The 27,919-nt window shown below is 45.6% G+C and overlaps 1 long non-coding RNA gene across 1 annotated transcript; it reads right to left on the bottom strand.

Annotated features, from left to right (window-relative positions):
• Positions 1-60: 60 nt before the first annotated feature.
• Positions 61-27,650, bottom strand: LOC144685310 (uncharacterized). The gene is made up of 3 exons (XR_013577707.1): positions 27,325-27,650; positions 7,373-7,468; positions 61-662 (listed from the first exon to the last, which is right to left on the bottom strand). It is a non-coding gene; the product is annotated as an uncharacterized LOC144685310 (long non-coding RNA).
• Between the last annotated feature and the right edge of the window lie 269 nt (positions 27,651-27,919).

Here is a 27,919-nt window from a genome sequence, read left to right as displayed (position 1 = left end):
AATGATTCCAAGGCAAACACGTCTGTAACAATGGCGTAGACATTCGTCTGCTTTATTAGGCACAACATGGCCTCCTAAACCTCCAATGTTATGGGTAGGATGTTAATTACAAACCAGTCGAGAACTGCCCAACGTATAGCTCAAGGCCCAAAAATAATTGTTGTGCAGTTCCTACGCCTGGAACATGAATTAGAGTTTTAGAATATGCAAATAAAGAGGCTTAACACCTGTTTGAGGCCGCTGTTCCACGTGCCACATACGTGTACGGTAACATAGTTGTTATGTTACTGGGCTAGTAAACCAGAGGAATAATGACCCAGAGGCATGAGTTCAAATCCCATCATGGCAGCCAGGGGAATTTAAATTCAATTAATTACTAAATAAATCAGTTATGAGTGACACAAGCAAAGAGCACAAAACTGAGCATTAATTTAATCGCACTCAGAAATAACCAGTGTGGGATGAAACATTTGTTTGCTCGTTGGGTGTTTGATGGTGACTGATCCACTGAGCGATCCCAGCCACAAAATAAAATTCAGAGGCCACCTGATCTTCACCTGCTCACCTTGATCCTGTGAAAACTTGTGGTTTGCTATCGCCTGTTTGATTGATTGTGGGCACTGCAGGTATGTATCCACCTTTTGTGTTATAATATTCAGGGCCTGGTATGGGAAGAAAGGAAATATTAATCTTGAAGAGATTTAGACAGCTCTCTCAACGCGCAATGTGCAAATTTAAATTTACTTAAGAAAAGCAGGTGCCAAGTGTGGGTTATCTAGTACAATATGGTAGCAGTTACAGGTCACTCAGGGAGTCCGAGTTGCTGTGGCAACATACACGTTTACCTGCATGTTGTAGTGCAGAGCTATGGATAGAGATGGTAATGGCACCAATGTTCTTTCCACCATATGGCTGACCAGGAATCTCTCCCGCTCTTACTGCCTGCCATTGACATGTTTGGGAGGGACTTGCAGGTTGATAATCAGCCTGTTTTGGCCACATTCAGAATGTACCTTCCTTGACCATCAAGTCCTGGGGTGGGACTCAAAGCCATTGGCTCACTGGCAGGGATGCTGCCTACGGCACACAAGATCACACCTGGTGCACTATACTCTGTAACAAATGGGTTTGTCCCTTCCACAGTGAGGAGCAACTCTTGAATTTATGGATGTAGACTCCTCGGCCTGAGTTCTTATGGGATCCAGCCTACATCCTGGCTGGAGTTCGGTAGTTGGGGGGAGATGAGCCATGGTGGAAAGCGAAGATCCCAAAGCGCACTCAAAAGAAAGTTATCCCTCCTGCAGATTATCGATGCCTTAAAGAGGTAGAGGAGCAGTGAGGCTTAAGGGGGAAAATTCCAGAGCTCAGGGCCCAGGCAGCTGAAGGCACGGCCTCCAATTAAAATTGCGCCTGAGGCAGGAATTGAAGAAGCACAGACACCCCGGAGGGTTGTGGGGCTGGAAGAGATTACGGAGATAGGGTGGGGCGAGGCCATGGAGGGATTTGAAAAGGAGGGTTTTAAAATTGAGGCGTTGCCAGTCGGGGAGCCGGCAGGTCAGCGAGCGAGGGCATCAGCTCTTCGATATCCGAGAAACAGTTCTAGGAAGTGCCCTCCATCCAACAACCGGAGAAATGAGTCCCATAATATCAAGCTGCAAACGTCACAAGTCGAGAAACTGCTGGGTGCAAGTATCAGCTTAAAAATAAGCTTTGCAATCATATTGCGCTCTGCACAACATCAGGATGTCCTAAAGCGCTTTACAGCCAATTAAGTGCTTGTTGGATTGTAGCCACTGTTGTAATTTAGGGAAACGCAGCAGCCAATTTGTGCACAGTAAGATCCCATAAACAGTAATGCGATAATGAGCAGGTAATCTGCTTTTTTTTAAAATATATTGGGTGAGGGATAATGATTGGCCAGGAAGAACCCCTCAACTCTCCTTTGAAAGGGTGCTATGGGATCTTTCACACCAGCCTGGGAGGGAAGACAGAGCCTCAGATTCTGAACCATTTGAAAGGTAGACCCTCCGAAAAAGCAGCACTTGCTCAGCACTGCGCTGGGAGCATCAGCCTGGATATTGTGCTCACGTTCCTGGAGGGGAATTTGAAGGTGAGCTGCCAACTCCTAGCTGAGTGTGCTACCCCCTGAACCACAGCTGATAGCTTCCATTTTGATTGTCTGGTATTTTAAAGAGCCATTAAGTGCAAATATAATAATATGGTTCGGGAACTTTACATGTTTGTGTGATGATACCACATGCGGGATTTGTAAAGTTAAGTTGGCAAAGCTATAGGAAATGCCACAGCAATGTCCGCTGTGAAATGTTCTCTTCTGAGGTCAGGGTTAGGGCACAATGGGACAGTGTCGAGAAAGCTTTTCCCTGTGACGACTAAACCGACCTCTTAATGTGGACACCAAGCGCAGTAAATGAAGAGAAAACATTGCATTCCTTAGCACTAACGCCTGCCACTGAACAGAGAATGGAATTAAATGACGGACAGACAGAGGGATCCAATGCCGGTGGTATCCGTGAAGTTTGCTAGTTATTCCTAGCTGTGGAACATAGGCAGGAAGGAACACTGAAACAGGAGGACCTCCAGCCTGTTCCGCCATTCAATTAGATCATGGCTGATCTGTATCTCAACTCTGGTGTGGCTGTATTTCCTTTCAAATGTATTCATTCTCAGGATGTAGGTGTTCCTGGTAAAGGCCAGTATTTATTGCCCCTTCCTAATGGAATCATGCAACACGGGTGGGGGCCATTCTTCCCACCACCCCAGTACTGTTTCTTTGAAGGAGCTATCCAATTAGCTCCACTCACTTTCACTCTATCCCCAGAGCCCTGCAATTTTTCTTTTCCCTCTCGAGTATTTATCCAATTCCCTTCTGAACGTTCCCATTGGATCTGCTCCCACTGCCCTATCCAGCAGAACATTCCAGATCACAACAACTCGCAGCGCAAAAAAAAAGTTCTCCTCACCTCCCATCCGGCTCATTTGCAAATTATCTTAAATCTGTCTCGTGTAGTTGATGACTCTCTTGTTACCGGAAACAGTTGCTCTTTATTTAGTCTATCAAAGCCCTTCACGATTTTGAACACCTCGATTAACACCTCCCCTGAATGTTTTCTTCTCTGAGGAGAACAACAACAATTTTCTCCAAACTTTCCACAGAACTTTTATCCTTGGTGTTCGGATTTAGGATACATCCACCAATGAGAACCCAGCACTAAAAACAGTGCTTTCCTAAACCCTGAACCCACAAGTTTCAGCAAGTAAGAAATGAATGGCACTAGGAGCGAGGACATGTGTCTGGACCCATGAGCCAGCCTCAAAAGCAAAATACTGCGGACGCTGGAAATCTGAAATAGAGACAGAAAATGCCGGAAATGCTCAGCAGGTCAGGCAGCACCTGTAGAGAGAGTAAAAGAGAGTTCACGGGCTGAATCTTGTGGAGACAACGGGGATCTTGACCATCGGCTAGAGGTCCGTCGAGAGCCCTACGCCATCTCATTTCGAGGAGTGCCATTCTACATTCTAGCTCCTTCTGTATACAGAAGTGCCATTCGGGCACTTGTCAGGTCAGTGGTGGGCCTTCCCCTGAGATCAAGGCCAATCAGAGGCACTCAGCTCTCCTGTCACTCAGCAGCGCCACTGGGGAGGCAGTGGTTGCTGCCTGTATAGCACCCACCCGAGGCCTCAGATCAAGCAGGTACCCGGGCCCAGGTGAATGATATTAAGCTTTTCTTAATATTCGAAAAGTTTCGGATACTGCGGGCCAATTGAAATCTTCAAAGCTGAGATAGCTAGATTTTTTTTTTGTGGTGAGGTTGTTAAGGGTTACGGAAACAAGGCAGGTAAATGGAGTTGATGTAAGATCGAGCGTGATTAAATTGAAGAGCAGAACAGGCTCGAGGGGCTGAATGGTCTTTTCCTGTTCTTATACGGGATGAGGTGCTATTTGTCTAAACTGCATTGGTTCCATTTTTCTGCGACAGCCGAGGACTGTGGCCCTCGCTATCGATTGTAAATGAGGTAAAGCTTCCCAGAGCCTGGTTTACAAGTGGAGAGTATCTTCAACAATCATGAACAAGATTTTAAATCTAATCAGGATGATTTGATTTTTTGGGGGGATGTTTTCTTACAGTCTTCACTAACTGAAAAGATAAAAGGGCAAGAGTGCTTTAAATAGAGTCAGATATAAACAGGCTGAGGGCAAGTTCTTATCTCTCTTTCTCCCGCACTTGTTTTGTTTCATTTCGTTCCTTAAGCCACCCAGAGCTCCGAGTCTCTTAGACGAACGATTATTTTTCTCTTGACAAATGATTTCCGGACTCTTGTTTATACTCTCTCGGTTTGGGACCTTCTTTCTTGCTGGAGATTGAGACTGTCCAAACGTTCTGCTCGTAAATCACAATTAAACATGAAAAACATCCCAGATGTGATTGAAAACCATAAGGCATGTCACGGCTTTGAATATTGAAGCGTTTAAATCTCGCTTTATATGCTCTCAGAATCCTAGAATAGTACAGGTCAGAAAGAGGCCATCTGGCCCATCGAGTCTATGCCAGCTCTTTTGCAGAGCAATCCAATAGGTCTCACTCCCCTGTGCTTTACGCATACCCCTGCAACAATTTTTCTCCTTATGTTATTTATCCAAATTCCTTTTGAAGGCTGTGATTGAATCTGTATCCACTTCCCGATCAGGGAAGGCATTCCAATCTGAACAATCTGTTGCATAATAAAGATTTTCCTCTTGTCACCTCTAGCTCTTTTGCCAATCACCTTAAATCTGTGCCCTCTGGTTATTGACCTTGTGGCCATTTGGAAACAATTCCTCTTTATTTACTCCGTCTTAACCCTTCGGGATTTTAAATGCCTCCATCCAATCTCCTCTTGGCCTTCTCTACTCCGAGAAGATGAGCTTCAGTTTTCTCCTTCCTCTCTTCAAAATAATTAATTCGTGCTGGAGGATAATTCCATGAGTGACCCACAACCTCCAATAACTCGCCCAGATGTCCATCTTTTTTTTTTTAAAAAAAGGTATTCTTGAGCGGTGGGCGTGACTGACAAGGGCTAACCTTCATTACCCATCACCCGTCACCCTGATAACAGCCTGGGTGTCTTGCCTGGGTCACGGTAGAGTTAGGTGTCGACCAAGTTGATGTGAGACTGGAGTCACATATCGGCGTAGAAAGGGCAATGTTACCCTCCCCTAAAGGCACATGAATGAACCAGATGGATTTTAATGACGGTGCAACAGGTTCGTGGTCATTTTTACTGATAACCAGCCTTTTAACTTCCATATTTTTAAAACTAGATTCGAATTCTCAAAGTACCCATTCTCAGGGTTACTAGCCCATCCCTCTGAATTACTTCAGCAGGTCTGACAGCATCTGCGGAGAGGAACACAGTTAACGTTTCGAGTCCGTATGACTCTTCATACGGACTCGAAACGTTAACTGTGTTCCTCTCCGCAGATGCTGTCAGACCTGCTGAGTTTTTCCAGGTATTTTTGTTTTTGTTTCGAATTTCCAGCATCTGCAGTTTTTTTGCTTTTACCTCTGAATTACTTGTCCACTAACATAACCATTACACCGCCACACCCATGTGTGAGCCTAGACAGCGAGATCTGCCAGGCTATTTCAGCGTAAAGGGCATCGCATCCAATCCTATTCTCACTTCGCAGCCACTCTCCAGCAGATGTCATTGGGCAATGTCTGAGATCTGGAGGATGGCACTTTTCTATTCCTGGTCCCAAGGGGCACCTAGTGCAGCACCCGCTAACTGTCAGGCCAGCTGAGACCATCTATTCGGGGAGAGGAGGTGGCAAAGCGGCATTGTCACTGTACTGGTATTGCAGAGGCCAAGGGTAATGACCCTGGGGACCTGGGGTTGAATCCCACCACAGCAGATGGTGAAGGTTGAATTCAATGTAAAAATCAAATCTGGAATTAAGAGTCCAATGATGACCATGAAACCATTGTCGATTGTCATTAAAAAACCCATCTGGTTCATTAACATCAGTTGCAGAAGGAAATCTGCTGTCCTCACCTGGTCTGGGCCTACATGTGACTCCAGATCCACAGCAATTTGGTTAACTCTTTAGCTGCCCTCTGAAATGGCCAAGCAAGCAAGCCACTCAGCTCAAGGGCAATTAGGGGTGGGGCAATAAATGCTGACCTACCCAGCGATGCCCACATCCCATGAATGATTAAATAAAAAAAACATTTAGAGCGCAGGAAGGCATGACTTTTAACCAGGTGTCATGGGTCAATGGTCAGAAGATTATGGGTTCACGTCTCACTCCAGAGACATCAAATGCTCCAGCATACATGGAGGCCTTTCAGCCTGCTGTGCATGCTGGCTCTTTGAAAGAGCCATTCAATTAGTCCCACACCACAGTTTAATCCTATTGATATGTAAATTCAATCTATTCTGGTACATGTCCAATTGCCTTGTGAAAGATTCCATGGGAACTGATTCCACTATCCATTCAGGCAGTATGTTCCAGATCTTAACACCTTCTGTTTGAAGTAATTTCCTTTGTAATCTTTTTGCTAATTATTTTAAATACATAACCTCTGGTCAGCAATCCACTTGACAGAGAAAACAGCTTCTCCCTACTTGCTTTATTGAAAGCCCTCATAGTTTTGAACACTTCTAAGCTCCTACGACAGCACCTTCCAAACACACAACCGCTACCATCTAGAAGGACAAGGGCAGCAGACACATGGGAACACCACCACCTGGAAGATCCCCTCCAAGCCACTCACCATCCTGACTTGGAAATATATTGCCGTTCCTTCACTGTTGCTGGGTCAAAATCCTGGAACTCCCTCCTTAACAGCACAGTGGGTGTACCTACGCCACATGGATTGCAGTGGTTCAAGAAGGTAGTTAACCACCAACCTTCTTAAGGGCAATTAGGGATGGGCAATAAATGCTGGCCTAGCCAGTGAAGCCCACATCCCGTAAATGAATAAAAAAATATATTACATCTCCCCAAACTTCTCTGCTCTAAGGAGAACAATCCCAAATTTTCCAATCTCTCCACATAACTGGATTCCCCGTATCATCCCAGTAACCTCCTCTGTAACTACTCCAGTGTCTTGACATTCTTCCTAAATTGAATTGTACACAATATCCCAGCTGAGGCCTAATAATGATTTGTAAAGATGGACTGTAACTTCTTTCAGCACATAATCCTGGCTGACACTCGCATGAAGTACTGAGGGGGTGCTGCATTGTCACGGGTGCCGACTTTTAGATGAAACATTAAACTGAGACTCCATTTGCTCTCTGAGCTCAATATTAAAAAGATCCTATGGGCACTATTTGAAGTCTTTTCTCAGTGCCACACTGAACTTACCATCTGATCACTGGAGTAGTAACTTGGGCTGGTCACAGGATATTCCATCAAGTCACTCGCCAATGCCTTTCCATCTCTTTCTGTATACAGAAGGAGCTAGAATGTCGAATGCAGAATGTAGAGTGATCACTTTGTGAAAGGAAAATCATGCTTAATCAATTTATTGGAGTGTTTTGAAGGAGTAATGTGCGCGGTGGGTAAAGGGGAGCCTGTAGATGTACTGTACTTGGATTTCCAGAACGCATTTGATAAGATGCCACATCAAAGGTTGTAACGGAAACTAAATGCGCATGGTGTAGGGAGTAACATATTAGCATGGATAGAAGATTGACTGGCTGGCAGAAAGCAGAGAGTATGTATAAATGGGTCTTTTTCGGATTGACAGGGTGTGACAAGTGGAGTCCCACAGGGGTCTGTGCTGAGGCCTCAATTTTTTATGATTTAGATCAATGACTTAGATGAGGGGGTGAAGACATGGTAGCAAAATTTGCAGATGACACAAAGATAGGTGGGAAAGTATGTTGTGAAGAGGACATGAGGAGGTTGCAGATGGATATAGATAGGTTGAGTGAGTGGGCAAAGATCTGTTAAATGGAGTTTAATGGGGGAAAATGTGAAGTTGTTAACTTTGGCAGGAAGAACAAAAAGCAGAGTATTACTTAAATGGAGAACAGCTGCATAATTCTGAGGTGCAGAGCGATCTAGGTGTTCTAGTACATGAGTCACAAAAAGTTAGAATGCAGGTACACAAGTAATTAAGAAGGCTAATGGAATGCTATCCTTTATTACGAGAGGAATTGAACATAATAGTAAGGATGTTATGCTTCAGTTATACAGAGCATTGGTGAGACCACATCTTGAACACTGTGTGCAGTTTTGGTCTCCTTATTTAAGGAAGGATGTAAATGTATTGGAGGTGGTTCAGAGGAGGTTTACTAGGTTGATACCTGGAATGAGTGGGTTGTGTTATGAAGAAAGGTTGGACAGACTGGGCTTGTTTCCACTGGAGTTTAGAAGAGTGAGGGGTGATTTGATTGAAGTATATAAGATCCTGAATGGTCATGACAAGGTGGACGTGGAAAGGATATTTCCTCTTGGGTGAGTCCAGAACTAGGGTTTTTTTAAAAAAAGGGTCGCCCATGTAGGACGGAGATGAGGAGGAATTTTTTCTCTCAGAGGGTTGTGCAACTTTGGAATTCTCTGCCTCAGGAGGTAGCGGAAGCAGGGTCATTGAATTTTTTTTTATTTGCTCTGGGATGTGGGTGTCACTGGCCAGACCAGCATTCATTACACACCCCTAATTGCCCTTCTTCAGAGGGCATTTAAGATTCAACTACATTGCAGTGGGCCTGGAGTCACGTGTAGGCCAGACCAGGTAAGGACGGCAGATTTCTTTCCCTCAAGGGCAGTAGTGAACTAGATGGGTTTTTACAACAATCAACAATGTTTCATGGTCATCATTAGACTTTTAATTCCAGATTTCTATTGAATTCAAATTCCACCATCTGCCATGTTGGGATTCAAACCCAGGTCACCAGAGCATTACCCTGGGTCTCTGGAATACTAGTTTAGCAACAATACCACTACACCATCACCTTCCCCATTGAATATTTTTAAGGCAGAGGTAGATGGGTCCTTGTTAGGCAAGGGAATCAAAGGTTATTGGGGTTAGATGGGAATGTGGAAATTGAGACATAAGAGGGCCAGACATAATCTTATTGAATGGCGGAGCAGGCTTGAGGGGCCGAATAGGCTACCCATGTTCCTATTTCTTATGTTCTTATGTTCAATTCTTTGCAGGGCTGTAGGGTTGGGATGAAGAAAGTCGGTCAAGTAAAGCTGACCTCATTCTGCCAGAATGTTAACTTTGTTCTATTTCCCCTTACAGTATCTCAACTGTTTTCTAAATATACGAGCATAAAAATTAAGAGCAGTAGACCATTTAGCCCCTCAAGCCTGCACTGACATTCAATAAAATCAAGGCTGATCTTCTGCCTTAACTCCACTTTCTCCGCCCCCCTACTCCCCATATCCCTTGATTCTTTGAGAGGCCAAAACTCCATCTATCTCAGCCTTAAGTGTATTGTACAATGCAACTTCCACAAACCTCTGAGGTAGGGAATTCCAAAGCTTCACAACCCTTTGAGTGAAGAAATGTGGAGTTTGCCACGGGCCCCCCACAACTGCCAAAGTTGCTGCATGGCCCCAGTTTGGATCCAAAGCCAGACTCACTGAGTAATCCAGGCCGTGATGGCATAACAATTTATAACTCAGTTGCCCTGTCGATCCACTTACTTCCCCACCCCAGAGGCTTGAGCCCCATAATCCCAAAGCTGACAGTGCGCAGGTTACTGAGGGAATGCTGCACTGTCAGAGGCTTTGTCTTTTTCGATGAGACGTTAAGCCAAGGTCTCCATTTGCTCTTCCAGATAGGGTTTAAAAGACGCCAAGGCTACTACTCAAAGAAAAGTGGGGGTGAGGGTTAGGTTGGGTTAATTTTCTCTGGTGTCCTGGCCAATATTTATCTTTCAACCAATATCGCTGAAACAGATTAACTGGTCATTTGCCTGATTTTCCCTTTATGGGATGTTACTGTGCTGCTGGACTTTCCTACAAATTATAATGACAACGGTTCACAAGTAAATTATTGGCTATAGGGCACTGCGGCTCATCCTAAACTTGATTTCCTAGATTCTCAGTCGCTTGCGGTATGCCTTGCTGTATGATAGGTCTGTGGGTACCGGTCGTCACCCTGGAACAACATGCTGGGCGATGTTTCCATGGGAACTGGTTTGTTAACCCACCATGGGCCAGGCTCTCTGGCTCAGCTGACAGGGGCTATTTGAGAAAAGAAAGACCTGCATTTATACAGCGCCTCCGGACCCCCTAAACCACCTTAGAACCAATGTTGCAATGTAGGAAATGTGGCAGTCAATTTGCACACAGCAAGCTCCCACAAACAGCAAAGTGATAATAACCAGATAATCTGTGTCTTTTTTAGTGATTTTGGTAAGAGACAAATGTGGGTCTGGGACACATGGTCCTTGTCAAAAAAGTGGCCGTGGGATCTTCTACATCCATGTAAGAGGACAGATGGGGCCTCAAATTAATGCCTCATTTGAAAGATGGCACCCCTGACAGTGTCACACTCCCTCAGTACTGCACTGGGAGTGTCAGCCTAGATTTCTGTGCTCAAGTCTCTGGAGTATGAAGGATATCAAAGCTGAACATGTTCAAACCTGACAATCTATACACAGGTACTGTCCAACATTTCAATGAGATACAGGAGTTTGGGGTCAACCCGCTGCTGACATTTCTCTCACCCTGACCTTTCCTATCTCCTCCTGCCAATTCCAATTCCCCCAACTCCTGACCTCTCCATCCACTGCCACCCCTCAACACTCCCTAAGCCTCCACAACCCCTCCCTCCTTTCCATACCCAAGCTGTCACCCACCATCACAGGTCATTCCACACACCAGCCTCTCAACCCTTTCCTTAAAGGCATTAGTGAACCAGATGGGTTTTTACAACAATCAATGATAGTTGTTGTCATGGTCACCATTACCAAAGCTTTCAATTCCAGATTTTATTAATTGAAGTTAAATTCCACCAGCTGCTGTGGTGGGATTTGAACCCATGTCCCCAGAGCATTAGCCTGAGCCTCTGGATTACTTGCCCAGTGATATTACCATTATGCCACTGCCACCCCTAAATGGGTGGATAGAATAGGGTTGCCAACTGTGATTAAGTGTATTCCTGGAGGTGTCATCACATGACTTACCTCCACACTCCAGCCATTAGTCGACCAACACATCCATCCTTGTGACGCACTGCCTTCCTACACCAATTGGAAAGCAAAAAGACTCATTACCCAATTGAATCATGCCTGACTATCAGCCAAACAGCCTTTCTCCCCCCATTTTTATATCTGGTATAGAGAAACGTTCAAAGGAAATGACTAAAAAACCCAATGTTTTTTAATATCCCGATGATCTTTCTCCAGGGGTGCACATGGCAGTGTCCTGGTGATCCACCTTCAATTCCGGGAGACTCCAGGTCAATCCTGGAGGGGTTTGGCAACCCCAGGAGAGAGTCCGTGACAGGGCAGGTGGCACCTGAGCTGTGGAAGAGAGGATTATATGGGCCGGGTAGCAGTTTTTTGTTCCGTTCTCTCTTGTGCTTGTGTACTCCATGATGTTGTTACTCATGGTTGTTGCTTCTTGACGGGATGGATTGCAGCCAACAGCTAAAACCGATTTGATGTCATGTGGGTATTCACGGGGTATAAGGGTCGAACTAATTGAGTAACACTTTGGAATCAGACATCCAAACTGTGCTTTTAACATGGAGGCTCAAAGTATGGCCGTTTGTAATCTAGTTAAACAGCAGATTAAATGCTTTGCAGCAGTAAAAGAACATCTGGGCACACTTTATGGAAAGTACATAATGAAACCCATAAATTTAAAACTAGAACCAAATGGCAGGTTTGGAATGTTATTTTTAAGAAGTCATTTCCTTCACTTGATAAACTTCACGTCCTTAATTTGGTCTCGAACAGCACTGATTGTCGTCTAGCCTGAAGGTATACGACCCATCGCTTTCCCTCAACTCAACTGCGACCCTATAAAGGCCACGGGTAATCACGCTCTTAAAAACCAAACAATGCTCGCAAATAAATATGACAAATGTTATCACTGGCACCAAGCGAACTCCATTACAATAACTGCATCAATCAGCATAGAAGAGAGAATTGAGGGCAAAGAGGTGAAAGTGGAAGAACGTTTAGTTCACACAGATCCGGGGAAAGATTTAACTCAATTAAAATCCGTTCACTTAGACAGCATTAAGATTGGGTCGGAGGGTCATCAGGACATTGGATGCTTTTCCACAAGTAGCTGTTGAGGCAGAGGCTATGACATTTCTTCGAAAAGTACCTGGACAGGTATTCAGAATGTAGAGGGGCAAAAGAAATGGGACAAAACTAAACAGACCCTGCAGAAATAGGCCAGGATTGGGGCAGTCAAGGGGAGCTGGATGACCTCTGCCTGTGCGCTGTGTCTATAATTCAATGCAAGCTTCGGAATATTTTGTGGTTTTTTTATTCATCCTTATTTTGGGTGGACGCCTCAGCTCTGCTTCTGAAGAGAATCTAGTTGCTCTAGGAATTGGCACGGAAACCTGATTGCTCATGCAAGATGTGGTGGACCCGATTGGAGTGGGGTACTCCTCAGCGGTGGGGGTGGTGGGTGTGGTGGCACAGCATATCTGGATGGTCGGAGGTTGAACGAGGGCTCCCTCCAAGGGGATAGCTCCCACACAATCGATTGAAGATGTCCCATCACAAACGACCAAAGACAGGGCGTGAGTCAATCGAGGCACCCAGCCTCTAATTTCGAGCACGTTGAAGGAACACTTTTGATTCCCTCAAGTGAAAGGTTACAAATGCTAGAGCAGAGCCTGTGGTGGAGGCCACCTGAGACCTCCTCAATGTCTGCTTTTCAACATCTACTTGAATGATTTAGACTCTGAAGTCGCAGGTACAATTTCCAACTTTGCCAATGGTACGAAATTTGTGGGGGAGGGGGTGGGGGCGGTATCATTAATGCAGTGGAGGAACACAGTAAGGTTCAGGGAAAAATAAAGTAACTTGCAGTTGGGTATTTGGGTGTGTAATTGGTAAATAAACTTCAATATAGATAGTGTGAAGTGGTGAACTTTGATTGGAAGAATATGGAAGTCACACACACTCACACACACACGCGCTAATGTCACTGGACTAATAATGCAGAGGTCCAGGCTAATGTCCTGGGGACAAATCCCACCATGGCAGTGGACGAACTTCAAATTCAATTAATAAAATCTTGAATTAAAAGCTTATCTCAGCAATAAGCTGTTATTGATTGTCATAAAAGCCCATCTGGTTCACTAATGCCACCCTTAACTGGCCTGGCCTACATGTGACTCCAGACCCACAGCAATGTTGTTGACTCTTATCTACCCTCTGAGATGGCCTAGTAAGCCATTCATTCCAAGGGCAATTAGGGATAGGCAACAAATGCTGGCCTTGCCAGTGACACCCACATCCTATGAAAGAATGAAAAAGAAACTGGTTGGACGATAAGGGTCTAAAAAAGGTAGAGGAGGGAAGGAATCAAGGAGTACAGATACAAAAATCACTCGTGATGCAGATTAATAGGAGCAAAAATAAAAAGCACACCAAGACTAGGATTCATTTCTAGAGGGATAGAGTTGAAGAGCAGAGAAATTATGAAAGAACGACTTGCATTTATATAGCAGCTTTCCTGTCCATCGGATGTCTCAAAGTGCTTTCCAGCCAATGAAGTACTTTTTGAAATGTGGTCACTGTTGTCACGTAGGAATCACGGCAGCTAATTTGCACACAGCAAGCTCCCACAAACAGCAATGTGAGAATGACCACATAATTGGATTTTTTTGGGACAATGGTTAAGGGATAAATATTGGCCAGGACACTGAGGATAACTCCCCTGCTCTTCTTTCAAATAGTGGCCATGGGATCTTTTACATCCACCTGAGCAGATAGATGGGGCCCTTAGTTTAACATCTCGCCTGAAATGAAATGAGCCTCTGATAATGCAGTGCTCCCTCGGTACTGCACTGGAGTCTCAGCCTTGATTTTTGCACTCGAGTCCTGAAGTGAGGCTTGAATCCAGAACTGAGCCATGGCTGACATTCAAGCCTGCACAGCCCCATGGTTAGACCACATTTGGAGCGCTGTCAACAACTCTGGTGCCTATGTTATAAAAATGATTCAGAGGCACTGGAGAAGGTGCAAAAAAGGATTCACAAGAATGACATCAGAACTAATAGGGTATGTATATCAATAAAGACGGAACAGACTAGGGCTCTGTTCCCAAGAAACGTGAAGACTGAGGTGGGGGGGGGCCTGATAAGAGATCTTTAAAATTGTGAAAGGGCTTGATAGGGGAAAACAAAGAGAAAGTCCTTCACCTTATGGTGGGGGACAAAGTTAAGGACTAGGAATATAAGATAAAACCTCTATTACAAAAGATCTGCTAGGGGAGACAGAGAGAAGATGTTTCCACTTGTGTGAGAATCTAAAACTAGGGGGGCTTTAAATGAAAGATAATCAGTCATAAAACTAATAGGGAATTCAGGAGAAACGTATTTACCCAGAGTGGTGAGAATATGGGCCTCACTAACACACAGAGTGGTTGATGTGAGTAGTATAGTTGCTTTTAAGGGGAAGCTAGATAAACACATGAGGGAGGAAGGAATGGGTGGATATGTTGAGGGGATGAGATGAAGCGGGGTGGGAGGAGGCTCTGAGATCACGTTGCTAATTTAGCATTGAGGTTTTCCCCGAGTTGAAGGGTGTGCTGCTATATAGTGATTGATTTTTTTAAATTCTTTAATGGGATGTGGGCTTTACTGGCAGGGCCAGCATTTGTTGCCCATCCCGAATTGCCCTTGAACTGAGTGGCTAACTTGGCCATTTCAGAGGGCAGTTAAGTGGCAAGCACCTTGCTGTGGGTTTGGAGTCACATGTAGGCCAGGCAAGGAAACAATGGCAGATTTCATTCAGCACGTAATCTTGATTGTAGCCAGGACTTCTGTAGAATCAGGTTGAGCTGGGACCTGATTCTAGAATTCATGCACCCACTCCTGTTTTGGCAATTTTCACTGGTATGTGATAGCCCACCCGTGCCGGCCCCAATGTGGAGGTGGGTATTTCAGACCCGCTGCAATTTTGATGGAGTCGGACTCATTATGTTAACGTGGTACACGGCACCTCAGAGGAGTGAATAACATTCCCCCTCTTACCTTCTCATAAAGCTGTCAATCATTCACAGTATTCATAGTATAAATGACAAAAGGCTATTATGCACTTCCCACTTCTTAATCTTGTGTAAATAAACACACAGGCATTTAAAACCTCTTCAAAGAAAGATCTGATTATTACAAGATAATAAATATGCCATTCAAACAAAGCTGGAACTCCCCTCTGCAGCTGTGTAAACATGCCCCTGCTGTGAGGTAAGTGGATTATCCATTCTTGGAGCTCAGCCAAACATTCATAATGAGGCCATCTGGAAAAACATTCGGTTCTAACTGCTTGGTGTCAAATTAAGAGATGTGAAGTAGAAAATAGCTTTTGTCATTGATGCTATGAATAGTTGTAATTGACTGACACTTTTTTAAAGCTGTAAACTGAACAGTTTTTTCACATTAGGTTTTCAAAATCTTCTTGCTATTGCGTCAGTTTCATGAGCATTTCAAAGACTTGCCAATGTCTCATTGGCTCTATGCCTGGTGGATACTGGAAGAGTGGGTCTGGAGGATTCATGGGGCAGGGGCATGGAAGGGCCATGGGAGATATGAAGTGGCATAAAGGTGGAGGGTAGGGGAGGGTTTGGGGGTGTGGAGGCCTGAGGGCCTAACACTCATGATTACAATGGGGCCGGTAGCCCAGTAAACAGTTTGCCGACCTCGCCACCTGCCCATCTCTCTCGCTGCTTCGGGCCTGCCCTCAGAGGCGGTGGGGCCCAACCCTATCCCAAACGCCCCTCCGTGGAACAAAAATATCGGGCAGCAGCCTCCTTAATGGAAACAAGCTCCCGGAGTCCCGGACTTTACAATGAAAGCCTCCCATCCACTTCTTGAAAATCAGAGCCTGACACTCCCAGAACAGTGCTGGGGTAGTGCCACACTGTCAGAGGTGCCATCTTTCTGATGAGACCTTAAACTGAGGCTCTGTCTACCTTCTCAGGTTGATATAAATTGTGGCCACTATTTGAAGAAGAACAGGGGAGTTCTCCCTGGTGTCCTGGGCTGATGTTTGCTCCTCCTTCCATTTCTCAAATAGAAGGTTACCTAGTTATTGTTACATTGCTGTATGTGGAAGCTTGGTGTGGCCTTCATTGGAACAGCGACTACACTTCAAAAGCATATCATTGGCTGTAACATGCCTTGGGAAGTCCCAAAATATCTCATAGAAATAGAAGCATTTCCTTCCTTCAGAGGGAGACCACCCCTCCTTGGAGGAGGAGGTAGCAGTATCATAGGGTGGAATTTTGTGACCCTCCCCACCAGCGGGACTTTACAGTCCAGCCAAAGTCAATGGACTTTTGAACGACTTGCCTCGTTTTACGGCCCTGCCCCCTCTGTGAAATTCTCAAGGGCAATTAGGGCCGGGCAATAAATGCTGGCCTAGCCAGCGATGCCCACATTCCATGAATGCAGAGAAAAAAAAATTCCACCCATATACTTGGAGAGTCTGGAGGTGTAAGTGAGGCTGTCAGAAAGTGAGGAGGGTAGGTGAGGGGAGTCCAGCTGTGTCCCATGGATTAATGTGGTCGCACTCTAACTCCTTCTGGTATATGGTAAACACAAAAACGTTAAACTCATCTTCCAGGAGGTGTCCCTTGGTGGTCTGGGTCTGAAGAGACTGACTACAGCAATCTCTGCAATCCACTTTTGTATCCTTGATTTTAAATCACTCCCCCACTGGCAGCCATACCTTCAACTGCCTTAAGCTCTGGAATTCCCTCTCTAAACCTTTCCAACTTTAAAGCCTACCACTCTGACCACAGCTTTCGATCACCCGTTCTAATATCTCCCTTGGCTCAGTGTCAGTTTTGTCTAAGTATGCTGCTGTGAAGCGCCTTTGCGTTTACAGGACAGAAACAGGCCATTGGGCCCAACTACCCCATGGGCTAGTGTTTATTCTCCACACAAACCTCCCACCACTCCTCTTCATCTCACCCTATTCTATTCCTTCTCCCTCACGTGCTTATCTCACTTCCCCTTGAATGCATCTACACTATTCACCTCAACTGCTCCCAATAGCGAGTCCCTCATTCTCACCACTCTCCGATTAAAGAGGTTTCTCCTGAATTCCCTGTTGGGTTGATCAGTGACTATCTTATTTTTAAGGTCCCTAGTTCTGATCTTGTCCGCAAATGGAAGCATCTTCTCTATAGGATATTACGATACCCTATTGTAATCTTAAAGGCCTTAACAGGTCACCCTTGCACCTCCACACCCCCTGCAAACCCCACCCCCCCGCCCCCCCAGTCAGTATTTTCTCTTCTAGAGAAAAGACCCTCAACCTGCTCAATCCTTCTGATAGGTATAACCCCTCAGTTCTGTCATTTTTGGTGCTTCTATATCCTTTTTATAATGTGGAATAAACGGTGACAAGTGTAGAGTGGGGAACTTTAAGGCACACCATGAGGTCATAGGAACCACAGCCAAATAAAACCAAGTTTAAGTGGGCAACTTTACAAGGTCCTCAAAAATGTCCTGTTTTGAGTTTAGGTCCAGTGCCGGGTCCTTGTTCTCGACAGCTAAATGAGTGTAATTGTCTAAAGAAACCTAGCAAATCTCGTCCGTTTGTTTATTCAGGCAGCAGTAAGACATTCATTCTGGGGGAAAGAACAGAGAATGTTTTGTTTGTGTTCAGTCGCACTTCAAGCTGCTAAGAAACCCTCACATGGAGGGAAATTGCCGCAGTGCTTTTCAATTTGAGATATTTTGCAATGGGCTGAAAAAAAACTCCAAATGACTTGCACACAGTGGGGACGGAACCCCTCGCCTTTTTCAATCATTATAAACCGAACAGTAGTACTTTGACTTTTTAACCATTTCACGGCCGACAACACTGATTCGGGAATATTATTGTGGTGGGTCAGCGCAATAAATGCAACATCCGCTCAACCCAGAACGAGCTAAAACATGCAAGGGTCATTGCTGGATGAGCCGGCTTTCGCTGCAGGGCACCAGTTGGTTTACTCCTGCTGGCTGGAGTTGGGAGGGAGGATAGCGAAGGCTCCATAGCTTGGAATGGAACACATATGTGGCAATTGGGTAAGGAAGATCTAGCTTGTATGTGTCAAGCAGCTGGCTGACAGCCATTAAAGCGTTGCTGGCAGTGATTAATCGGGAAATTGAGCACATTTCCCACATTTCCTCAATGGTCCGATACATGGTCCCGGCAAACAGGTTCCAGGCCGGGATTAGACATCTGGAAAAACCAGAGCTATCATCTTATCTCACATTGTTAAAATTCATTCTTGGGATGTGGGTGTCGCTGGCAAGGCCGGCGTTTATTGGGCTGCGTGTAGTGAAAGTGCTATTTCCAGCCAGAGTGAAGATGATTAGACCATTGGACAGTGAGAGAGTGGCATTGATTTGACTCAAATAATTTGTTTAAGGAAACCATCCTCTGCTCACTGTGTTTCACTAGAGAGACCACACTGCATTTATTAGGTGATTTTGCTGTCGTTTCGACTGTGAGTCCTTTTTGCTGCCATTCATAGGGACTCTTTTTAAATGGACTCTGTTTGCTGTGGGTCCTACCGTAAACCATGCCCTCTCCATTCATTGCCTGATGCAGTGGTATCAGTAGACACATCACATTTGCACCAAGGCCCCAGCTGCCCCCCTCAGGTGGACATAAAAAGATCCCTCAGCCGCTATTTCGAAGATGTGCAGGGGAGCTCTCCCCAGTGTCCTGGCCAATATTTATTACTCAAGCAACATTAACAAAAAAATGATTAGCTAGCCATTATCACGTTCCTCTTTGTTTGTGCTAATTGGTTACCATGCTACCTATATTACAATAGGGACAACACTTCAGAAGTACTTAATTAGCCGTAATGTGCTTTGGGATGTCCTGAGGTCATAAAAGGCACTACATAAATGCAAGTCTTTTCTTTCTATTAAAAGGCTTCTATTCTGACTGGCTCACTGCTGCTCTTGACCTCGAACTAATTTAAAAAGTAACTTGCATCCAATGTGCCTTTTGCACTTTAGGGGAGAGCGACGTAAGATTCTTCTATTTGAATAGTAGAATTTCGGTCTCTGTGGAGCGATTAGTAATTGTACAGTAACTGGCTGCATGTGAAAAATCAGATCACTAACTGGGTCTAGCAATGATGGTTTGGCTGCCTTAGGGATCTGACACTAATGTAGAAGTGAACTTCCAACACCACCTTAACTCTTTAACTGTGTCAGCAGCTCCTGCAATGACTGGAAACGACCAGCCCATAGCCTTTAACATTTAACAGTCTCACGTTTCCTTCCAAAATTGCTTTTTATTTGGAGGCGTAACTTTGATCAACATCGTCTCAGGCTTTGAATTTAACACTGTTGCTACCTTTTGATGGGCTTAGAATAGGTGCAAGAAAGCCCTCCCCCCGGTCCTCCCCCCCACCCCCCACCCCCCACCCCAACACTCCCCCCGACTCCTCCCTATCACTGCGGCCAATCCGCGCAGACGGTCTGGCCACTGCTGAAATCATCCAGGGCCTGTTTTCGGGGATGGCCCCAGTCTTCATTCCAGCTCCTCGGGGCCAGATAGACAATATCCCACAACACTGCCTAAAGAAGAGGAGGGAGCTTCCCCCTGCTTTTCCGGATCAGTATTTAACCCTGAACCAACGTCACTGAAAACAGTAAGGACAAAAGCAAAAAAACTGCGGATGCTGGAAATCCAAAACAAAAACAAAAATACCTGGGAAAACTCAGCAGGTCTGACAGCATCTGCAGAGAGGGACACAGTTAACGTTTCGAGTCCGTATGTCTGATGAAGAGTCACACGGGCTCGAAACGTTAACTGTATCCCTCTCTGCAGATGCTGTCAGACCTGCTGAGTTTTTCCAGGTGTTTTTGTCACTGAAAACAGGTTCGCTGCCCAATATCACCTCGCTGCTTGCGGGATCTTGCTGAGTGTGATGTTGCTGCTGGGCTGCCCGCGTGACCGCAGCGACTACACTTTAGAAGCATTTTGTTGGCTGTCAGGTGCTCTAGAACATTCTGAGCATTTGTTGGATTCGATGATATATCCTGCAAAAAAAAAGACGTCTTTATCCTTTTCGGCACAGGGTTTGCACTTTGGCTGGAATTAGGGTTCAGGTTAAGGCAGGGGCTGTATCGGGTTAGCACTGAGGTTAATGCAATGGTCACTCTTGCGGATAAAGGATTACCCAGATGTTAATGCTAAGCAACATTTACCATCCTCCTACATGGGTAAGGGGGCTAGCTAGCAGGGCACTCTTAGCCTCCTCTATAACTTCTCTGTACTGAGAAACCCAGCTTCTTCAGTTTCTCCACGTAATTGAAGTTCTTCATCCACGACACCAGCTGGGGGAGCTGGTAGCATAGTGGTAGTGTCACCAGGTTAGTAATCTAGTAGGCCTAGGCTAATGCTCCCCCGACATGGGTTTAAATCCCACACATAACAGCTAGAACCTGGAATTAAAAGCTAGTCTCAGTAATGGTGACCATACAGCTATTTCCAATTGTTGTAAAAACCCATCTGGTTCACTAATGCCCTTTAGGGAAGGAAATCTGCTATCCTTACCTGGTCTGGGCCTACATGTGACTCTACACCCACAGCAATGTGGTTGACTCTTAACTGCCCTCTGAAATGACTGAGCAAGCCACTTAGGTGATGGGGAATAAATGCTGGCCTTGCCAGCAATGCCCACATCCCATGAAAGTACAAATTTTTAAAAAAGTCTAGGAAGCCCGCTCTTCCACCAAACCCACCTCTTATCCAAAATGGTAGATGATAGATTCTGGCCTGGAGTTTATGGTTGATACTGGGCTTATGTTTGCAATTTGACTCACTGTTTACACTCAAACTCATTTGTGGTTGGATTTACAATTAGACTTAGGGCCGGCACCCGGGTTAGCATTTAGCATTTGGGGCTGGAGGCAGACTGAAATTTTGTGTCTGAGCTAGATTTTGGGACGGGGCCTAAAATTGTTGGTTGTGATCGATTTTTAATACTCTGGATAAGAACGTAAGAAATAGGAACAGGAGTAGACCATTCGGCCCCTCGAGCCTGCTCCGCCAATTCAATAAGATCATGGCTGATCTTCTTGTGTTTCGACTTGCACATTCCCACCTAACCCCGATATGGGAAGACAAGAGAAGACAAGAGAGTTTGTATCGTTCGAATGAATGAATGACGTTAGCAAGGACACATGTTTGATCCAGATGACTCTTAGACACCATGGGCTGAATTTTACGCGTCCCCACAAGGCTCGGTGCCAAAATTCACAGCCTGTGTGTCATATGTGAAAAAATAACCAAAGGTCAATTAAGTTTATTAGAAAACCTATTGGCCAGGATAATACGCTGCCCACACCAATATACGGCTGACATGTTCAGGCGGGCAGGAGTGGACAGACCATTTCTTAAGGTCTAGATGAAAAGGGAAGGAGAGGGGGGTCATCATTCAGTGGGGAGCCCTGCGTGCATTGGGGGCACCCCCTCCCCCAAGATCTCACCCCCTCCCCCCCCCACCCCCGCGACTTCCTTCCTCACCACCTGTCCTACAAAAACCCGGCCCCACCCTACCCCCTCCACCAACCCCACTCTCCCCCCTCCCTGGGCTCTCAGATCTCTCCCCGCCCTAAAACCCCGGGACTTACCTGTCATGGGCAGCCACGATCTTCTTCATCCTTATTCTTAGAGTCCCGGCAGTGCCCACTACTGAGCTCTGGCTGGGGGTGGGGGGGGGTGGGAAGTGGGCTTCTTCTTGTTGGGTTGGCTTCTGACCAATTTTCCTTCCGAAGGGGCAAGCAGCTTGCCCACCCCATCCACCCCCCACCCCATCCTCTCATCCCTGGAGAAAGGCAGTCCTATGTGTATAATGTCACACTGAAGTTCATAGACTAGACGTGTACTCCCTTTGAATATAAAAGACTAAGGGTCTCAGGATAAGGGGTAGGCCATTTAGGACTGAGGTGAGGAGGAATTTCTTCACTCAGAGGGTAATGAATCTTTGGAATTCTCTACCCCAGAGGGTTGCGGAGGCTCAGTCATTGAGTATGTTCAAGACAGAAATCGATAGAGTTCTACGTTCTAGTGAGTGTTATGAGCCCAGCTGATGTTATTACTGGACAAGCCTGATCCCAGGGTGCAACCCAACTTGATGGATCCTAAAGTTTATTTGGTTATTTATATAAGTGGAGAGTGGCTACTGAACAGAGTCACTGGAGTCAGATGATGAACCTTTAAAAGAATAAAACATTTATCCAACAAGAAAAGATGAATTATATTACAATACTCTTTCACCCACAACTATACCTTTACAGGTATGTACAGAATTATAAGGATAACACAAGTTACAAAAATTACCTTATAATTTAATGTTCACAGTAGGTACATAGTTTATGTAAACCTATGGCAACCTGTGGTCAGACACACCACACTTTGAAACCAAGTGACAGATGTCCACATCAGCCAGATGCTATGGATCTCTCATCAACTCCCCTCACCCAGACGCTTGTCACACCATAAGCCAACCAGTCTCACTGAACTCCGTCCTTCACATGAGGGCTTCCAATCTCCACTCTACAAGAGCTCATTTTGGAATCCTCTTCCAAACCAATGCTTTCTCTCAGATGCCTTCAGCAAGGGTTCACCTCCAGGGTTTCAAACTCTCCTTCCGATGTTCCTCTGCCCTGGGTCACTATATGCGTTCAAGCTGTCTTCCATGCACTGTCTCTCACCCACTCAGCTGTCAACAGTACACCATTGCTTCACATGCCCATAGCAAAGAGTTACAGACCTTCAGTTGTTTCTTTGGACCTTCCGGCATCTTGCAAGCTGTCCTCAATTTAAACCTGCTTTCTTCAGCTTTTTTCTCTTTAAATCTGAAACTTGGAGCTTTTCTCTCTGCCCGTCACTCTTAACTTCACTTAACAGGACCTTTTCCAGGTCCCTGCCCTCCCTTTGCCTAGAAGGTCTGCATGGGTCTTTCTCCTGTTCCACTCCCCTGGATTTTTGGGGTCTTTTCTTTAGCTTAGGACTGGCTACCTGTCCCCTTTGTTCCAGTCTCACCTGGAAGCTACTTTCAAACAGACCTCAAACAGCTTCCAAATCAAACTGCTGTTTCTAGTTTCTTCTGTGTATGTCTGTGGGAAGGACCTGCCTCTCAGGACCCCTGTTGCAAGGCAACAGCCCAGTTTCTCTACTCCTGTTTGTTTAACTTAGCTGCAACAGTCGTAAAACTCTCATTAGAAATGCAGGCACCTCTTTAAGTGAAAATAAAACTCAATCCGACCTTTTCTTAACACACAGATACAGAAATACAAATCAAAGTTAAATATTAAAGCTAAAACTCATTCCTAACACTCAAAAATACAAATATAACTTACTTAAACCATCTCTATTTCCTAACATGACATCAAGGGATATGGGGATAGCGCGGAGAAGTGGCGTCGAGGTAGATGATCAGCCATGATCTAAATGAATGGTGGCGCAGGCGCGATGGCCCGAATAGCCTACTCCTGTTCCTATGTTTCTATCTAATTGAGGTGTTTAAGGTGGTTAAAGGAATTGATAGGGTAAATAGAGAGCAACTAGTTCCTCAGGCAGGGTGAATCCAGAATAAGGGGGCATAACCTTAAAATTAGAGCCAGGCTGTACAGGGGTGATGTAAGGAAGCACTTCATCACACAAAGGGGAGCGGAAGATGGAACTCTCTGCCCCTCCAAAAGCTGTTGCTAAACTGAGGACAATTGAAAGTCTCTGATCTGAGGGTGAAAGATTTCAGTTGAGAAGCGGCATGAATGGTTACAGAATCAAGACGGGTAGATGGAATACAGCTCAGACACAGAAAAAGATACAAGGTACAAATCAGCTATATTAAACAGTGGAACATGCTCAAGCACTTGAATAGCTTCCCCCTGTCCCTATTCCATAGAGAGTCAGGTCTCTCTGCAGGAGCTGATTTTGCGGTAAAGCATTAGGGAAATATCCGGCAAAGCCCTAAACTGCAGCAGTCATTTTAACTTATGGTCAACGACGAGTTTGAATAGGTAACTCAGTCTAGTACTTTCATCCAATGTCATGCAGAAAGATGTTTGTGAAACCTGCTGTGTAAATGGCAGGAGTTGAAGACCTTTCTGAGCTGCTATTATCCTTTGAAATCTTAGCTTGGGTGTGTTTAAGCACCTTGAGAGAGATTAAAGGTGAAACAATGAAATGTTGTAAAAGAAACACGGAAAGAAGAATAGGGGAATGAGAGAGAGAAAGGTATTTATATAGAGAGAGAAAAGCAGAGAGAGAGAGAGGGACAGGACACTGTAAGAGATCAGTGAAGTACAAGGGAAAGAGTTCAATGCGGAGTGTGAGGTGATGCATTTTAGTAGGAAGAACGTGGAGAGATAGTGTAAAATAAGGGGTGAAATTTTGAAGGGGGTGCAGGAGCAGAATGTACATGGATGTACATGTGCATAGATCATTGAAGGTGGCAGGACAGGTGGAGAGAGCAGTTAATTAAGCGTATAGTATCCTGGGCTTTATTAATATGGGCAGAGAGTACAAGAGCAAGGAGGTTATACTGAAATTATATAAGACACTCATTAGACCTCAGCTGGTGTATTGTGTACAGTTCTGAGTGCCACATTATAGGAAGGATGTGAACACATTGGAGAGAGGGTGCAGAAGAGGTTTACACGAATGGTTCCAGGGATGAGAAATTTCAGTTATGAGGATAGATTGGAGAGGTTGGGACTGTTCTCCTTGGAGAGGAGAAGGCTGAGAAGACACTTGATAGAAGTTTTGAAAATCATGAGGGGGCTGGACAGAGTAGATGGGGAGAAGCTGTTCCCACTTGAAAAAGATCAAGAACGAGAGGGCACAGATTTAAAGTGATTTGCAAAAGAAGCAAATGTGACGTGAGAAAAAACTTTTTCACACAAAGTGTGGTTACAATGTGCAGGAGTACAGAGAAAAGGCAGGGCAATGGCACTAGGTCATCATGCTCATTTGGAGAACCCGGTGCTCTCGATGGCCAAATGGCCTCCTTCTGTGCCATTAAAATTCTGTAATTCTGTGATTCTGAGAGAGAGAGAGAGAAAGAGAGAGAGAAAGAGTGAGTGTGATGGTGGAGGGCCGTAGAAACACTGAAAAACAGATTGACCCAGAGAGGAAAAAGGGAAGTTTCAGTAAGTAACAGAAACAGAGTAACAGCAGGATGATCCTGCTCCAGGAACCATGCCCTAAGTGGTAGTATGGTTGACCAGGAAATTCTCCCACCTGCCAACTGGCGTATTGGAAGGATTCACAGGCTGATCATTGTTTGGGATTAGAATGTAATCAGCCTGATTGACATGTGACTGTTCCCTGAGGCTGCCTCTGGAGGCAGACACCTTAAAATCAGTTCAGTAAAGGCTCTCACTGAGTACACACTGAAGAAGTGCAGCTGTCCTTATACAGGAGACAATAATTAACCTGTTTGGCCACGTTATGAACCCACCTTCTGTGGTCATCGCGCCGTGGAGTGGGACTTGAACCCCAAGCTGCTGGTCTCGAGGCAGGGGCACAACCAACTGCACCACAAGACCTCCTGCCAGAGTCTGATAGGACTGTTGGGACAATTCCCGTACCCTGCTGGATTACACGTCCTTGACATGTGGTTGTATCCCCCTGGATTACACGTCTCTGACATGTGGCTGTATCCCTGGATTACACGTCTCTGATGTGCCACCATAGACCCCTGGATTACACGTCTCTGATGTGCCACCATATCCCCCTGGATTACACGTCTCTGATGTGCCACTGTATCCCCCTGGATTTCATGTCTCTGATGTGCCACTGTATCCCCTGGATTACACGTTTCTGATGTGCCACCATATCCCCCTGGGTTACACGTCTTTGATGTGCCACTGTATCCCCCTGGATTTCATGTCTCTGATATGCCACTGTATCCCCCTGGATTACACGTCTCTGATGTGCCACTGTATCCCCCCTGGATTTCATGTCTCTGATATGCCACTGTATCCCCCTGGATTTCAGGTCTCTGATGTGCCACTGTATCCCCCTGGATTCCATGTCTCTGATGTGCCACTGTATCCCCCTGGATTTCACGTCTCTGATGTGCCACTGTATCCCCCTGGATTACACGTCTCTGATGTGCCACTGTATCCCCTGGATTTCAGGTCTCTGATGTGCCACTGTATCCCCCTGGATTTCATGTCTCTGATGTGCCACTGTATCCCCCTGGATTTCATGTCTCTGATATGCCACTGTATCCCCCTGGATTACACGTCTCTGATGTGCCACTGTATCCCCCTGGATTACACGTCTCTGATGTGCCACTGTATCCCCCTGGATTACACATCTCTGATGTGCCACTGTATCCCCCTGGATTTCAGGTCTCTGATGTGCCACTGTATCCCCCTGGATTTCACGTCTCTGATGTGCCACTGTATCCCCCTGGATTTCATGTCTCTGATGTGCCACTGTATCCCCCTGGATTACACATCTCTGATGTGCCACTGTATCCCCCTGGATTTCAGGTCTCTGATGTGCCACTGTATCCCCCTGGATTACACGTCTCTGATGTGCCACTGTATCCCCCTGGATTACACGTCTCTGATGTGCCACTGTATCCCCCTGGATTTCAGGTCTCTGATGTGCCACTGTATCCCCCTGGATTTCAGGTCTCTGATGTGCCACTGTATCCCCCTGGATTTCAGGTCTCTGATGTGCCACTGTATCCCCCTGGATTACACGTCTCTGATGTGCCACTGTATCCCCCTGGATTTCAGGTCTCTGATGTGCCACTGTATCCCCCTGGATTTCAGGTCTCTGATGTGCCACTGTATCCCCCTGGATTTCAGGTCTCTGATGTGCCACTGTATCCCCCTGGATTTCAAGTCTCTGATGTGCCACTGTATCCCCCTGGATTACACGTCTCTGACATGTGACCGTTCAACTCCCCTTTTCAGTTCTTAAACCTCAGGATTACAAGGTGAGGCTCCAACACCAGACTTTGATTGCAAACCTGTTCTCAATGCTTGGGTAAAACTATAATAGACAACACTTACTGACAGTGTCCAGGTACGCTCACTATCAGCTGCCCGGTCACTCTTCCGTTGGTGAAGTGGGCGCCGTGCAGCCAGTGACCAGCCAAACTCCTCTTACTGCGTCTGTCTGCAGATTAGCTGTCTTCTTTCTTCTTCCATTCTTCTCTCCCTCTCTCTCTCTCTCTCTGTGTTCCCTCCCTTGATGGCTTAAAGCTGACAGGTTTTATACCCTCCTTTGCTGCAGGGTTCCTTTCTTCGTGTAGGCAGGGTTTCGAGGGACCACAGTGATCGAATCGGTTGGTGGGTGACCTCGTCCACTTGTGGCCACAAGTCACTGTGATCTAATTAGTCCAGCACTTCAGCAACTTATGCTCTGGCCATTGTATTTAGATAGAATTGATTATTTGTTACAATAGGACACAGTAATGTCTGAAACAGTACAAATATCGGTGTTTGGTAATACTAAATGGTTTAGCAATCTCCTTTTGTTTGCGTGTCAAAGTTCCTTCTGCAGTTTGCCGAGGCCCAGCTGAATTATCCCCAGGTTTAAATAGTTCACAAGCGTAGGTATGACCCTGCTGAAAATACAATGGCCTCCTACAGGACAGAGGAAAATAATGAAAAGGGAAAGTACAGACGGTGTAGTCAGAGGGACAGAGAAGGAGGGATGATACCGAGGAAGGAAATGCACAATGGGATAGCTGCAGAAGAGC

Source organism: Cetorhinus maximus, chromosome 10 (assembly GCF_964194155.1).
Source record: "Cetorhinus maximus chromosome 10, sCetMax3.hap1.1, whole genome shotgun sequence".
Taxonomy (NCBI): Eukaryota; Metazoa; Chordata; class Chondrichthyes; order Lamniformes; family Cetorhinidae; genus Cetorhinus; species Cetorhinus maximus.
Note: the sequence above shows the minus strand (reverse complement) of the source record. Positions and strands in the feature narration are given on the sequence as shown.